Raw genomic sequence first — 14,995 nt, 5'->3', positions numbered from 1 at the left:
TAGCCCAATAGGGTCTTTGGTGTCCTGTGTTATCAGGAGTGGGTATTACAGAGCAGGTACATTAGAGATAGAGCTTGATCTTTGCACTGCAAAAACTATTCACTAAGTTGTTCTTGCCTCCATTCAACATGTACTTAAACTTCAACAAGAAAATGAATCCCATTTCCATGAATAATTTCAAGAAAGCCTCAAACTGACATAGCAGGTAGTAAGGTTCTGTATTGGCTGAGAAGTTTGAACATACACCTGTCTTTCCATTGATAGGAGTAGAGTTAAAAGGGTTCTTTCTCCCTGTTCAGAAAGTCTAATGGATCTGATAAGTAAACATTCATTGTGATCATCAAAAGTTTGTACATAACTAGACTATTTTATCATAAGTGACTTCGTGGCTTAGAATCACTGTTTTGTATACCCTTAGATCTTGAAAGGATTTTTTTCAACCATATTTTTTGGTATTCCATGATCACTGTAAATATACTCATTAGGAAACTCTCTAAAATATTTCTGTAACTTAACACCCTAATTTCTTAACCACTGCAAGAGCTTGGCATGGAATTAAAAGAAAAACTATTCCCACAAAAACCTTTAGTTTAATATTTTGCTGGAGAATTAGGAACTGAGATTTCTTTCCTGTGGATTATTTTGTTAAAAGTAAAGATATTATTTTTTTCAAAAATAATTTTTAAATATATTTTTAAGTGGAGAAACAAGACAACCTGGTATAGAATGCTGATGTTAGGAAAAGTTTAAAAGCTGAAGTCCTTCAAATAAGTTGGTTGTTGAAAACATCAGAGGCGTAGGTAGATTATTTTTAAAAAGTAGTACATACACATAAAAATACAAAAATAATAATGGATTATTCCAGAGAATATGTTTGGTCTCCTGTAGCTATGAAGCCCGCCAGTGCCTGCTCTCTCCCCTGCCCGGGCTGGCATGTGCAGGAAAGCGCTGATCACATTATGAGCTCGGAGGCAGACTGGGTGGTGACGGCTCTCCGAAATCCCTCATTGATGAAGTCCAGCATTTCTTTTAATATGATTTCATGAGAATTTTATTTAGCTTCATTTTTCTAAGATAAAAAGGAGTGATTGTTGTTTAAAAGGTTATCATACCCTAAGCTGTTTTAGCCGAGGATGTTTTATGTTTCCCTGAATGAAATTTCAGACCCGCCCTGTAGTAGCACAGGCGGCAAAAAACAAACTGGGCCAGCTGCTCCTGCCAGATACTGTTCTCCCCACACATAATGCACTTAGCTGTGTTTTGTGCACTCGTCTTAATAGCTCTTCACAGCACTTATCGGAATCCCTCTTCTGGATGTGTTATAACGTGATTTATGAATGTATTGTCACAGTGATACATACTGTGGATGAGGTAAAGTTTGCATTAGGTTTCCGGTTACCTTACTACCTGCATAGTATCAACAGATTAGTAAGCATCCAAAAAGTGTTAATATCGTGATTAAAAAAAATGAAAGAGCAATGAGCCTGACCAGGCAGTGATGCAGTGGATAGAGCATCCGACTGGGATGCAGAGGACCCAGGTTTGAAACCCCAAAGTCATCAACTTGAGCCAGGGCTCACCAGCTTGAGCGCAGGGTTGCTGATTTGAGCATGGGATCCTAGACATAACCCCATTATGTCTCTGGCTAGAGCCTAAAGGTCATTGGTTTGAAGCCCAAGGTTGCTGGCTTAAAGTCCAAGGTCACTGGCTTGAGCGAGGGGTCACTCACTCTGTATAGCCCCCTGGTCAAGGCTCATATGAGAAAGCAATCAATGAACAACTAAGGTGCCACAATAAAGAATTAATGCTTCTCATCTTTCTCCCTTACTATCTGTCTTTCTCTCTGTCTCTGTCACACACACAAAAAAAGGAACAAAGAGAATTTGAAAAATAAGAAAATACATAAAATACCAGGAGAAATGCTAAATGATTATGGCTGTAGAAAAGTTAAAAGAGCTAAAAAGAAAAATAAATGAGCTATAAAATGAGATCAGTTACAAGGGAAACTTCAAAAAGAAAGTCAATTTTTAATGAAAAATTTTAGCACTTGATTTTCTTCCATTACATGCTTTAGCTTGTAAATGGGTTAGATAATATTCCACGGGGAAAGCCATGTGGCTGTGTGTGTTTTTAAGCCAAAAATGAAATGTTAACATTTTAAACACTTATAGTTTAACTTTATTTTAAAAATGAACATTTTGACATTATCTGTATAAGATTTATGAATTTTGAACAACTTTGTGCGAGACTTTGTCCAAATCCTGTTGTCCCCCAAAGGACATTAATACATTATGGAATTTATGAGCTGTAGCGTTTCTTTTTAAAGCGAAAGGAAGAGTTAGTTCTAACATGAATAACATTTCAGACAAGGAGTGTTTGTATTTTAGTTTTACTTTATTTCTGGATTTTAATTATTGGCAAAATTTAATAATGGGTACAGATTATTTTAACAATATATTAAAACTTTTTAACATATCAAACATTGTAGTTTTAAATACAGAATACCAATGCTATATGCATGTAAATATTGAAAAAAACATCAATCATAGAAAAAGACAAGGAGACATAGAGGTTTAAAATTAAACTCTAATCTCTGAAGAAACATGTCAAACTTCCTTCTTTTCTTCTATCTTCTTCTTTTTTCATCTTTCCTCCTATCAATAAGTCATAAACATTTTTTGAAAAGCAGAAAATTATACACATTTACATGAGATCTTAAATATTTTCTAATCTGTACTTAATGCCTTTTAAAACTCTATTGTCTTTGCTATTATGGTAGCTTAAGCTACCCCCAAATAGCAATTGCTTTCATAGATTTGACAATTCTCACAGTCCTTTCTGTGTCTAAATATGAAGCTACATTTTACAAAACACTAAAAACTAGATATTCATAAATCTCATCATATGAGAGCATATTATCTTTTGAATTTTTGTGCATGAATAATGTTTTAAAATGTCTTCAACATTTATTATAAAAAAAGGCATTTATTTGATAGATAGTTTTAAATATACTTGCTTTATGGCTATGAGGCTCTGTTTTATGATGTCTTATTGTCCTTTATCATTAATTCATGTTATTTGAATATATAATGTAAAGCAAACAATGCTAAAGGTAGAAATTGTCCTATGTGTGAATGAGATAGTTGTTTGGCTTTTGTTTGCTTTTAGACAATAATCAAAGAGCATAAGATATTTCTAAGAATAGAATTAAAGTTTGGGTTTTCATACTAGATCCCTCCTGAACTTTTTGAATAGTCCCCCAGCTTCTAATAGGCTGATGAACTTAAGAAGTTTATACGTGAAACAGATTCCGAGTGTTCTTTGACCCACTTCTATCTGCAGACTTCCAAGAAATATCAGTCAAGCCAAAGGAATGAATGACAATTTCCAAAGTTACCTTCTTTGTTTATTATCTTTTCTGAAGAAACTAATTTATTTGAGCAATCTGCCTTTGAGATGCATAAATTCAATTTCAGTTATGAAAATTACTAGCACTTCCTTACACTTGAAGCAATTCAAGTTGTTTTTGTAATTCTCTGACTTCTCTGCCATATGTATGGGAGCATCTCCAGCATCATTGGTGACACTGCATATTGCTCAGGGTTTACAATATTGCCCTGAACATGATGGTGAGTACAACGAGGTCCTCGGGTTACAACCCAGTTACATTCTTACGGCAGTGATGTAACCCAAATTTTGGTGTAAGTCAAAACACATCCTAGCCTAACACAAATGGAACAATTGCGCTTTCAACAGTCCAAAATAGCATAGGTAAGTGTACTGGGGGATGCCAACACCCTCACTTGTGCACCGCATTAATTCATATTCTTCCACCATGCACAGCCAAATGAGTTTGCCACCTACTCCGTAAGTATGATGCTAATAGCATAAGCCAAAACAATCATGTCTCAATTTTTTAAAGTTTTTATAGGAGTGAGCATCATAAACTTGAAATGTCATTATGTTGAAACTGTTGTAACTGAGGACTCCCTGTACATGGAACTATGAAAGATCACATTTAAATAGAATAATATACACATATTTTATGCATTCATAATATACCTTTTTCTTTTTTTAATTTTTATTTAGAAAATTAACTTTAACAGAGTAACATTGATCAATAAGAGTACTTAGATTTCAGGTAAACATTTCTATGGCATTTGAACTGTTGATTATGTTGTATATACCCATAACCCAAAGTCAAATCATTTTTCATCACCTTCTATTTATCCCTCTTTACATGCTCTCCCTCCCCCATCTCCTTCCTCCCTATTGCCTGACCCCTAGTAACCACTTTACTTTTATCTCTGTCCATGAGTCTCAGTATTATATCCTACCTATGTATGAAATCATACAGTACAGTGGTACCTTGAGATACGAGCAGACCAGCATAATTTTTTTAAGATACGAGCTGCGACTCAGTCCGTATTTTTGTTCGAGATCCGAGCAAAATCCCAAGATACAAGTCATGATTTGGGAAGCTGCCACTTGTCGGGAGCCAATTCACTAATGCTGGCTAACTAGGTCACAGCAGAAGAAGATCCACAACTGCTGGTTGACAAAGTCACAGCAAAAGAAGATAGAGTCACCGCAGTAAAGACCAACAGCTGCGGGTTGACAAAGTCACCGCAAGGAAAGGCACAACGATACTTCCCCCTTTAATCTTTTGAATTAATCTGGCCTTATATTCCCCCCTTTTCTGGGTGTGTGCTATTATTTATGGCACAGGAATAATAGTACCGTGCTTTCCCTGTAGATTTGTAGTAATTTCTTTGAAAATGAGACAGAAGGTGTAAGTTCCACAAAAAAGCCTGTAAGCCCCTTGAACTGGGCTCATAAACATAAGAGGCTGGCCATGATATCCCTCATAAAGGGTTAAGTTTGTAGAAGAATTTCTTCTTATTAATCATGTTAGAAAGAATAAAGTTAGAACTTAACTAGTGTATGAATATAGTAGATGAATAAAGTTTAACTAGACATTAGAATCTTAGGTAAGGTGTAGTGGAGTGGCCCGTTGCGTGGCCTTGGATAGAAGTGCAGCTGGCTAGTAAAGAATGTTTTGTTAAGAGAGTTGTTTTATGACTAAAGGCAGTTACTGGGCTTTCTCAGTGAGACCTTCTCATGAGATTTATATACTTTCCCAAGGTTTTTCGTTCAAATAATAAAGAGGAATATGGAAGAATCCATAGAAGCAATAGCAATTAGTGCCTTCTGATATTATGTTGCTACTAAGCTATCTTGCAGGTGCACTCTATATATCTTTAAGCAAAAGTTACTCTTGATGTTATGACAATTTCTTAATAAGCAGGCCTTTTGAAGTCTTGTGAGAAAAATTAGAACACTGCATGAACTCAAGGCCATTTGCCTGAGCAAGCGGTGGGCCTTTGCTAGTCCTTAATGATTTCGTCTGCTAATCTCTCTCTGCGCCCTTAACTCACAACAGTAGAGTTATTAATTAGTACTAATCTTTTAGAAGTTTGTACCAATATTGTTATTGCTATTGTATAACTGTACTTTGAATAACTTACCACCTGATTTATAGTTTATAAATATGAATTAACTGTTATCTGGAAACATGTAACCATAGTGAAACAAAATACCATGTGATTGTAACTTAGTGTGTGTGCATAAAAAGAAAGCTAGACCAGCATTTGGTAGAGATGCCTGGCAGTAAATGCTAACTAGAGAATAAAGAGAAAGAAAAGAATTTGGCTCTCTCACTCGATTTCGCCGACGCCGTCTCCTCCTATGGGACCCCTGAATCCCCCCCGGGGCTGGACCCCGGCAGCCACTAGTTGGCGCACGAGTCTAGTATTGGCAGCACAACACCAGCATCTCGTTCTTTCTGAAGTGTTACCTGCAGAATCAAGTTGAATCTCATGCGCTGTACTTGTTCTTGCATCATTTTTGCATTTTTTACTAACTTTTTTTGTGTGCTATCATGGGACTGAAGGAAGTGAGTGTAAAGGACAGTGATGAGAAGAAGAAGAGAAAAATGTTGATAGAAGTAAAGCAAGAAATAATAGAAAAACATGAGCATGATGTATGAGTGATTGAACTGGCAATACACAACTGCAATACATCTACAATTTGTACCATCCTTAAAAAGAAGCCATCAAAAGCACAAGTCCAGTGAAAGGAACCACAGTTCTGTCCCAATTAAGGACAAATATTCATGAAGAAATGGAGAAGCTTCTGCTGGTGTGGGTGAAAGAGAAAGAGCTGGCAGGAGATACAGTGACAGTGTCTGTAATATGTGAAAAGGCATGTATTTATTATTTATGGTGAATTGAAGAAGAAAGAACCATCAACCTCAAAAGAGGCAGCAGAAGATACGTTTAAGGCAAGTCACAGCTGGTTTGAAAATTTCAAGAAGAGATCTGGCATCCACTTGGTGGTGAGGCATGGTGAAGCTGCGAGTGCTGACGTTAAGGCAGCTGAGGAATACATCGCACATTTTGCTGCGCTTATCGCAAAGGAAGGCTACATCCCCCAACAAGTGTTCAACTGTGACTAAACAGGATTGTTTTAGGGAAAAATGCCCCAGAGGACTTCCATCACCACAGAGGAGAAGAAGCTGCCAGGCCATAAACCCATGAAATACCATATGACCTTTGCATGGTGTGCAAATGCTAGCAGTGACTGTAAAATAAAGCCACTGCTAGTGTATTATTCTGAAAATCCTTTAGCTTTTAAGACTCACAAGATTCTTAAAGAAAAATTTCAGATAATATGGCATGCCTGCAGTTTTTTATTGCATGGTTAAATCTTGTCTTTGGTCCTGCAGTGAAGAAATATCTTCAAGAAAATAAATTCCTGATGAAAGCATTACTAATCCTTGATCCAGCCCACCCACCTGGTCTTGAAGATGACATTCTTGATGAGTTCAAATTTGTGAAAGGCCTCTACCTCCTACCCAACATGACTTCAATCTTGCAACCTATGGATCAGCAGAGTTACAGCAAGTTAAAGCAGGGGTCTCAAACTCAACTCAGCATGTGGGCCGCAGAGCAAGATCACAGCCGTTCGGCGGGCCGCACTAGGTCTACAAAAGGCAACTGTTACACAACACTTTTCTCACTGCAGTTGAAAACAAAAAAAAATCAGTACAACAAGCACAATCTGGGCCGCATGTGGCCTGCGGGCCGCGAGTTTGAGACTCCTGAGTTAAAGCATATAATAATAATTACTTACCAAATACTTTATGTCGGATTTTCGCTAGGTTTGGCAGAATAAATCTTTATAAAACAACTTACTACAGTTAAACCTATCTTTTTATTTATACTTTGGTTGCTCCGCTACCGCCCACCATGAAAGCTGGAAAGCCCACTAGTGGGCAGTAGAGACCAGGTTGACTACCACTGCTTTACACAAAGCACTTGTTCCGCCGCTGCTTTGAGGTGACTGAGAATACAATTCTAACCCTTCAAGAGTTTTGTAAAGATCACTACAACATCATGATATGTTTACACATTATTGACTTGGTATAGCAAGAGGTTACAAGGAGAACCTTGAACTCGGCATGGAAAATGTTATGGCCTGATGTTGTTGCAAACAGGGACTTTGAAAGAGTCGAACCAGAGACCAAGACTGAGGGAGAAGTGTTGGAGGAGATTGTGTCTCTCGGAAAGTTGATGGGTTTGGAGATAGATGAGGGTGGCGTAAAGGAGCTCGTCGAGGAACATGAGGAGGAACTCTCAACTGAGGAGTTGAAGGAGCGACAGATGCAACATACGGAGCTTCTGCAAGAGATTAGTAGTGAGGAGGAGGTAGAGTCAGAGGAAGTGATTTCTACAAGTGAAATTAAAGACATGCTGGCAATATAGGAGAAACTTTCAAGTTTCATTGAAAAGAAAAACCCAGAAAAAGTTTCAACTGGTCATGCTTCAGCACTTTTTAATGACACTTGTTTGTCACATTTCCATAACATTTTAAAAGGCAGGCAAAAGCAAACCTCTTTGGATAGATTTTTATTCAAAAGTCCTGCAAGTGAAAGTTCCGAAAGTGCAGCCAAAAAGGCATGTAAAACAGGTGATGATTAAATGAAAAATACATAATGTTAAGCTTAGGTTAAGTTTAAATTTAAGAAAGTGTATTTTTTTACAAGTTTTTGTGGTTTCATTTTAAGTAAAGAAAGTGCAGTTTTAATTTACATTTAGTGTTAAGAAAGTGCAGTTTTAGTTTACGTGTCTACAGTGCCTGCATCCCTTCCTCCCTCCCTCCTCCTCCACCATTCACCTCTGTTAGCCACACTTGTCTGTCTCCAAAGTAAGAATACAGTACTAAATAACACTTTTTTCTTTTATTTCATATATTATTTTATGCACTGGTAAAGTATACATGTGTATTTCTTAATTAAAACCATGTTTTTTTTTCATAATTTAGGATGGTTTGGGGATGTTTCCTGGGGCTGGAATGGATTAAATTTATTTCAGTTATTTTAAATAGGAGAAATTTGTTTGATACACAGTTGACTGACTTACGAGCTCAGTTACAGAACAAATTAAACTCATATCTCAAGGTAGTACTGTACTTAGCTTTCTCTGATTTACTTATTTCACTCAGTATAATGTTCTCAAGGTTCCTCCATGTTGTTGTAAATGTCACTATGTCAGCCCTGGCCGGTTGGCTCAGCGGTAGAGCGTCGGCCTAGCGTGCGGAGGACCCGGGTTCGATTCCCGGCCAGGGCACACAGGAGAAGCGCCCATTTGCTTCTCCACCCCTCTGCCGCGCTTTCCTCTCTGTCTCTCTCTTCCCCTCCCGCAGCCAAGGCTCCATTGGAGCAAAGATGGCCCGGGCGCTGGGGATGGCTCTGTGGCCTCTGCCCCAGGCGCTAGAGTGGCTCTGGTCGCAACATGGCGACGCCCAGGATGGGCAGAGCATCGCCCCCTGGTGGGCAGAGCGTCGCCCCATGGTGGGCGTGCCGGGTGGATCCCGGTCGGGCGCATGCGGGAGTCTGTCCGACTGTCTCTCCCTGTTTCCAGCTTCAGAAAAATGAAAAAAAAAAAAAAAAAAAATGTCACTATGTCATTATTTCTTATGGCTGAAGAGTATTCCATAGTATATATGGACCACACCTTCTTTATCCAATCCTCTATCGAGGGACACTTTACAGCTAGTGCTCGACTTTTGACCAGGATTGATTCCGACAGACTGGTCGTAACACGATTTGGTCATAAGTTGAGTAGGCTATAGTACTGTGAAATGATGTTATAAAAATCTTTAAGTCATATTTTATCATAATTTTCTTTCATTATTGTTATATATCATAATTTTCTTTGTTCATTTTATGTCATTTATATCATCTCTACACCATTTTGTGTCTTATTTTTACATTCGTCAGGTTTAAGTAAAACACTGCATTACCAGTACAACTGGTTTAATATTTGCAAAGACAATTTCCTCTTGGTAGACATCTTGGGAGGGGTTTGATGAAAAATATCCAAGACACCAAACACAAATTGCTATACCAAGTCTGGGATAATAGTTGAAATGGTGCATGCAGAGATGGTAGTGCTGCAGAAAGCTGGTCCGCACTGTCGTACACCCAGCTGGGCAACGCTTGCGCTGCCAGGCGTGGAGAAGTTGTGGCTAGCGATTGTGGTCCTAAAGTTGTAAGTTGTAAGTTGCATAGGTTGTAAGTCGATCAATATTTGTAATTATTTCCATGTCTTGGCCTCAATGAATAATGCAGCAATGAACATGGGGGTGCAGGTTTCTTTATGTACCAATGTTTTAGAGTTTGTGGGTATATACCCAGTAGATGGATTGCTGGGTCATATGGTAATTGTCTTTTTAATTTTTTGAGAAACCACTATACTTTATCCCATAATGTTTATACTAATTTGCATTCCAACCAGCAGTGAATGAGGGTTCCTTTTACTCCACAGCCTATCCAACACTTGTTATTACCTGTTTTGTTGATAACAGCCAGTCTGGTAGGTGTGAGTGGTATCTCATTGTAGTTCTTATTTGCATTTCTTGAAGAGCTAGTAAAGATGAGCATCTTTTCATATATCTATTGGCCATTTATATGACCTCTTGGGAGAAGTGTCTGATCAGATTCTCTCCCTATTTTTTAATTGGCTTGTTTGCTTGTTTGTTGCTGAGCCTTGTTAGCTCTTTATATGTTTTAGATATTAACACACTATTGAAACTGTTGTTTGCAAATACCACCTCCCATTTAATTGGCTGCCAATTTGTTTTGTTTTCAATTTATCTTGCTGTGCAGAAGCTTGTTAGTTTGACACAGTCTCATTCATTTATTTTTACTTTTACTTCCCTTGCCTTTGGAGTCAAATTCATAAATTTTTCTTTATGGCCAACGTCCATGAGTTTAGTACCTATGTTTCCTTCTATGTAATTTATTGTTTCAGATCTTAAATGTGGATCTTTGATTCATTTTGAATTAATTTTTGTTCAGGGGGATAAATTATAGTCAAGTTCCATTTTTTTGCATGAGATTTTCCAATTTTCCCAGCACCATTGCACCATTTATTGAAGAGGCTTTTTCTTCATTGTGTGTTTTTAGTTCCTCTGTCAAAGATGATTTGTCCATTTTATGCAGTTTTATATCTGGGCTTTCAATTCTGTTTCATTGGTCTGTATGTCTGTTTGTCTGTCAATACCATGCCCTTTTGATTATCGTGGCTCTATAGTATAATTTGAAGTTAGGTAGTGTGGTACCTCATGCTTCATTCTTTTTCCTCAGGATTGCTTTGGCTATTCAGGGTTGTTTATGGTTTTATACAAACCTGGTAATTTTTTATTCTATTTCTTTAAAAAGTGACGTTGGGATTTTGATAAGGATTGCATTAAATTTTATATTGCTTTGGGTAATTTGGCCATTTTAACTGTTAATTCTTCAACCTATGAACATGGAATACTTTTCATTTCATTGTGTTTTTTTCAATTTTGTTCAATAGTATTTTTTAGTTTTCAGTATATATGTCTTTCACATTCTTTGTTAAGTTTATTCCTAGGTATTTTTTGTTGTTGTTGCAATTATGAAAGGAATTGTTTTCTTGAGCTCATTTTTTAATGTTTTATTATTGGCATATAGGAAAGCCATGGGATTTTGTATCTTGTGACTTTACTGTATTGGTTTATTGTTTCTAATAGTTTTTTGGTGGAGTCTTTGGGGTATTCTATATACAGGATCATGTCATCTGCAAAAAATGATACCTTTACTTCTTCTTTCCTGATATGGATGCCTTTTAATTCTTTCTCTTGCCTGATTGCTCTGGCTAGAACTTCCAGCACTATATTGAATAAAAATGAAGATAGTGGGCAGCCATGTCTTGTTCCTGATTTTAGGAACCATTTTTTCACCATTTAGGTATATCTTTATTTAAAATTTTATTTTAGAGAAGAGAGACAGAGAGAGAAATAGAAAGAGAGAGAGAAAGGGGGGAGGAGCAGGAACCATCAACTCCCATATGTTCCTTGACCGGGCAAGCCCAGGATTTTGAACCAGTGACCTCTGGGTTCCTGGTCGATGCTTGATCCACTGTGACACCACAGGTCAGGCTAGGTGTATCTTTTGATCTCTGCTTTTATTTCTTCTTTGACCTAGTCATTTCTTAGAAGTATGTTGTTTAGTTTTGTGGGTTTCTTTACTTACTTTTTACAATTGAATTCTAATTTCAAAGCCTTATGACCAGAAAATATGCTTGGTATAATTTCAGTCTTCCTGAATTTGTTGATATTAGTTTTGTGGCCCAATATATGGTCTATCCTTGAGAATGTTTCATGCACACTGGAGAAGAATGTATAATCTGACATTTTAGGATAAAATGTCCTATAAATGTCTATTATGACCATATGTATCTTTTTCTTTAAAATTTTTTTATATTTCTAGGCTACAGGGTTCAGCTATGAGTTTTTTCAAACTGGTACAAGTCAAAATAAAATTCAATATATCTACTGAAAACAGTCCACATCTAAGTGACCCACACAGCTCAAGATCCTGGTGTTCAAGGCACTGTAACCTTGGCAATCAAAGACTTCTGTCTGGAACCCATATTCCTAAACTGATTTTTTCTGTCTTTGGATTATCTTCCTCTACAAAAAAGAAAATTTATATAGAAAAAAGTAGTTAATTTGATGTTTAGGATGAGGTTTAAGGGTTAGTACTAAGAATATAGATACCATAGTTAAAATTTGAAATGTTTTTAATGCAATAAGTGTTAAAGTGAATTGAAATATTTGTTTAATGCATTATTCTTCAGGAAAAGTATTTCTCTGTGGCCAAAATGAGACAAAATTGGTCTTGAATAAACTATCTTGACATGCAAAAAAATAATAATTCTTTCAGTCTTTCGTTTGAGTGCTCAACATTTTTAACACAGGAAATCTTGAATTCTGTTCACAGGTACCTATAAGTCTATAAAAGTCTATTAATATATGATTTAATTGAGCAGTGATATTAAACTGGAAACAAAATAGTAAAATAATTTAAAGTCAGAGTATGTTAATGGAGTGATCACTTCACATTCTGATTCAATAACCATTACTGAACCATCATAATACTGTTACTAAAGAAAGCTTCTAGAATAGAGATGCAGAAACTTTAAATCAGATGAAAACAGAAAACAATGTTCTCCAGAAATATGTATGCAAGTTTGGCCACTCCACTCAGATGATCAGTCCAAAGCACTTGGAAAGAGCACTGGATTGTGAACAAGAACACCTCTGCAATATTTTGGAATAGAATTTGCTGTATTTCTCCTTAAATGGTTTACTCTTATCACATCATAATTCAAGTGCACACTTGTAGATTCCTAAATATTTATTTTTTCTACCAGTTAGTAACATTTTGAGAATTTGTGGGATTGTTTATTATATTAAAATCTTCACTATCCAAAAATGTTATGAAATACATATTTGGCTATTAACCGGCTACACTTTGTACAAATTCATTAGACATAAAATGTCTTAATATTTACTATACGCTACAAAGGAGCATTTTAAAAAGGAAGTATAATTAAATCATTACTGGATATATAAATAAATAATAATTGTGAAGGTAAATACCTAAATAAAGGGAGTGAGTGGTGTGTCAAAGTATAAATCCAGTTATAATTTTATATTCTACAGATTGACAATTTTACTGATGAAGGCTCTTATTGAATAAAACATGTCTTTTGCTCTCTTCTTCCTTCCTGGGAAGGGATGTCTCTTGCCTGCTGCTTTGATAACAGGTTCTGGTTCTCTGGTCTCCTTGGGAAAGTGGCAGCCTGAGGCCAACTCACATGTAGCTGTCCTTCCGTTTCCTATTCTGTACACACAACGGAAGAGAGACTGAACCTTAAAACTAGTAATTCCAGAAATAGAACTGGATACTGTTTGGGGTTTTTTTGTTGTTATTTAATTTGTTTTTCAGTTATAGTTGAGATATATTATATTAGTTTTAAGTGTACAACATAATGATTAGACATTCATGTACCTTATGAAGTAATCACCCTGATAAGTCCTGTACCCATCTGACACCACACAGAGTTATTACAGTATTACTGATTATATTTCCTATGCTATATTTTACATTGTTTTACTATTTTTATAGCTGGCAATTTGTACTTCTTAATCATTTCCACCTTTTTACTCATCCTCCCAACCCTTTTTCTATCTGGTAACTATCAATTTGTTCTCTGTTTCTATGAGTATGTTTCTGTTTCATAAACTGTACGGTGTTTGGATGGTATTTAGATGGTGTTTGGATGGATGATTGGATAGATGGATGAATGATGGATAGATGGATGAATGATGGATGGATGGATGGATGGATGGATGGATGGATGGATGAATGATGGATGGATGGATGAATGAATGATGGATGGATGGATGGATGGATGGATGGATGAATGATGGATGGATGGATGAATGATGGATGGATGGATGGATGGATGGATGGCTGATGGGGTAAGGTAAAAAGGAAGAAAGGAAGGACAGATAATTAGATGGATGGATGGGCAGAGAAATAGATGGAATTGCAAATGGGGTTTGTAAAAACATTCAAGACTTCCTTTCCTGACTCAAATAAATATTTTTGCCATATTTTCTCCAAAGCAACAAATTAATTCTTTTTTGCCATGAAAGTAATATGTCATATTCTTTCATAAGCAAGAAAAAAGCCAAATGCAAAAAAAACACAAAAATATAAGCATACTTAAGAATGAATCCAAACCATTAAAAAGAACAAATGTTAAGAGGGGTGGGGGGAACACAATTTATATGGTGTCATGAATCTGACAGTATAATTCTGAATTCCATAAGTTTCAGTATGTTGTGTTTTTGTTTTTATTCATCTCTTAAGTATTTTTAAATTTCTCTTGTGTTAGTTTTTGGTCTATTAGTTGTTTAAAAGTGTGTTGTTTAATTTTTATGAATTTGTGAATTTTCACTTTTATTTCTGTTATTGATTTCTAACTACTCATTGTGGCTAGAGAAGATTCTTTTAATGATATTTACCTTTGAAAATCCATGGAGACTCAATTTATGGACTACAATATGGTCTATCCTAGAAAATTTCCTATGTGCACTTGAAAAGAGTATATTTGTTGTTAAGTGTTCCATTTATGTCTGTTAGATATATTTGGTTTATTGTGTTAAGTTCTCTGTTTTTATTTATCATCCATCAGGTTGCTCTATTCAATACTGAGAGTGGGATATAGAAATATCCAACTATTACTGTAGAACTGTGTATTTCTCCTTTCAATTTTGTCAGTTTTTGCTTTATATATTTTGATGGTTTGTCATAAGGTGCATAAATGTTTCTCATTGTTTATCTTATTTTTTTATTCAACCTTTTTTTAATGCATAATTTTCTCTTGCCTCCTAAATCTTTTTTGAATTAAAGTCTATTTTGTTTGATATTAGCATGGCTAACCTGCTCTCTTTTATTTATTATTTACATGGAATAGTCCATACTTTTACTTTCAATATGTTTATGTCTTTGGATCTACAGTTAGTGTAATATTGACAGCAAACAGTTGGA

The 14,995-nt window shown here is 36.1% G+C and overlaps 1 protein-coding gene across 2 annotated transcripts in view; it reads left to right on the top strand.

Moving 5' to 3' along the window:
- The window catches only part of PLXDC2 (plexin domain containing 2), a 527,178-nt gene that overhangs the window by 469,720 nt on the left and 42,463 nt on the right, over positions 1-14,995 (top strand). The window lies entirely within an intron of this gene.

Source organism: Saccopteryx leptura, chromosome 5 (assembly GCF_036850995.1).
Source record: "Saccopteryx leptura isolate mSacLep1 chromosome 5, mSacLep1_pri_phased_curated, whole genome shotgun sequence".
Classification (NCBI taxonomy): domain Eukaryota; kingdom Metazoa; phylum Chordata; class Mammalia; order Chiroptera; family Emballonuridae; genus Saccopteryx; species Saccopteryx leptura.
The sequence above is the reverse complement of the archived record's forward strand: the minus strand, read 5'-3'. Positions and strand labels throughout refer to the sequence as shown.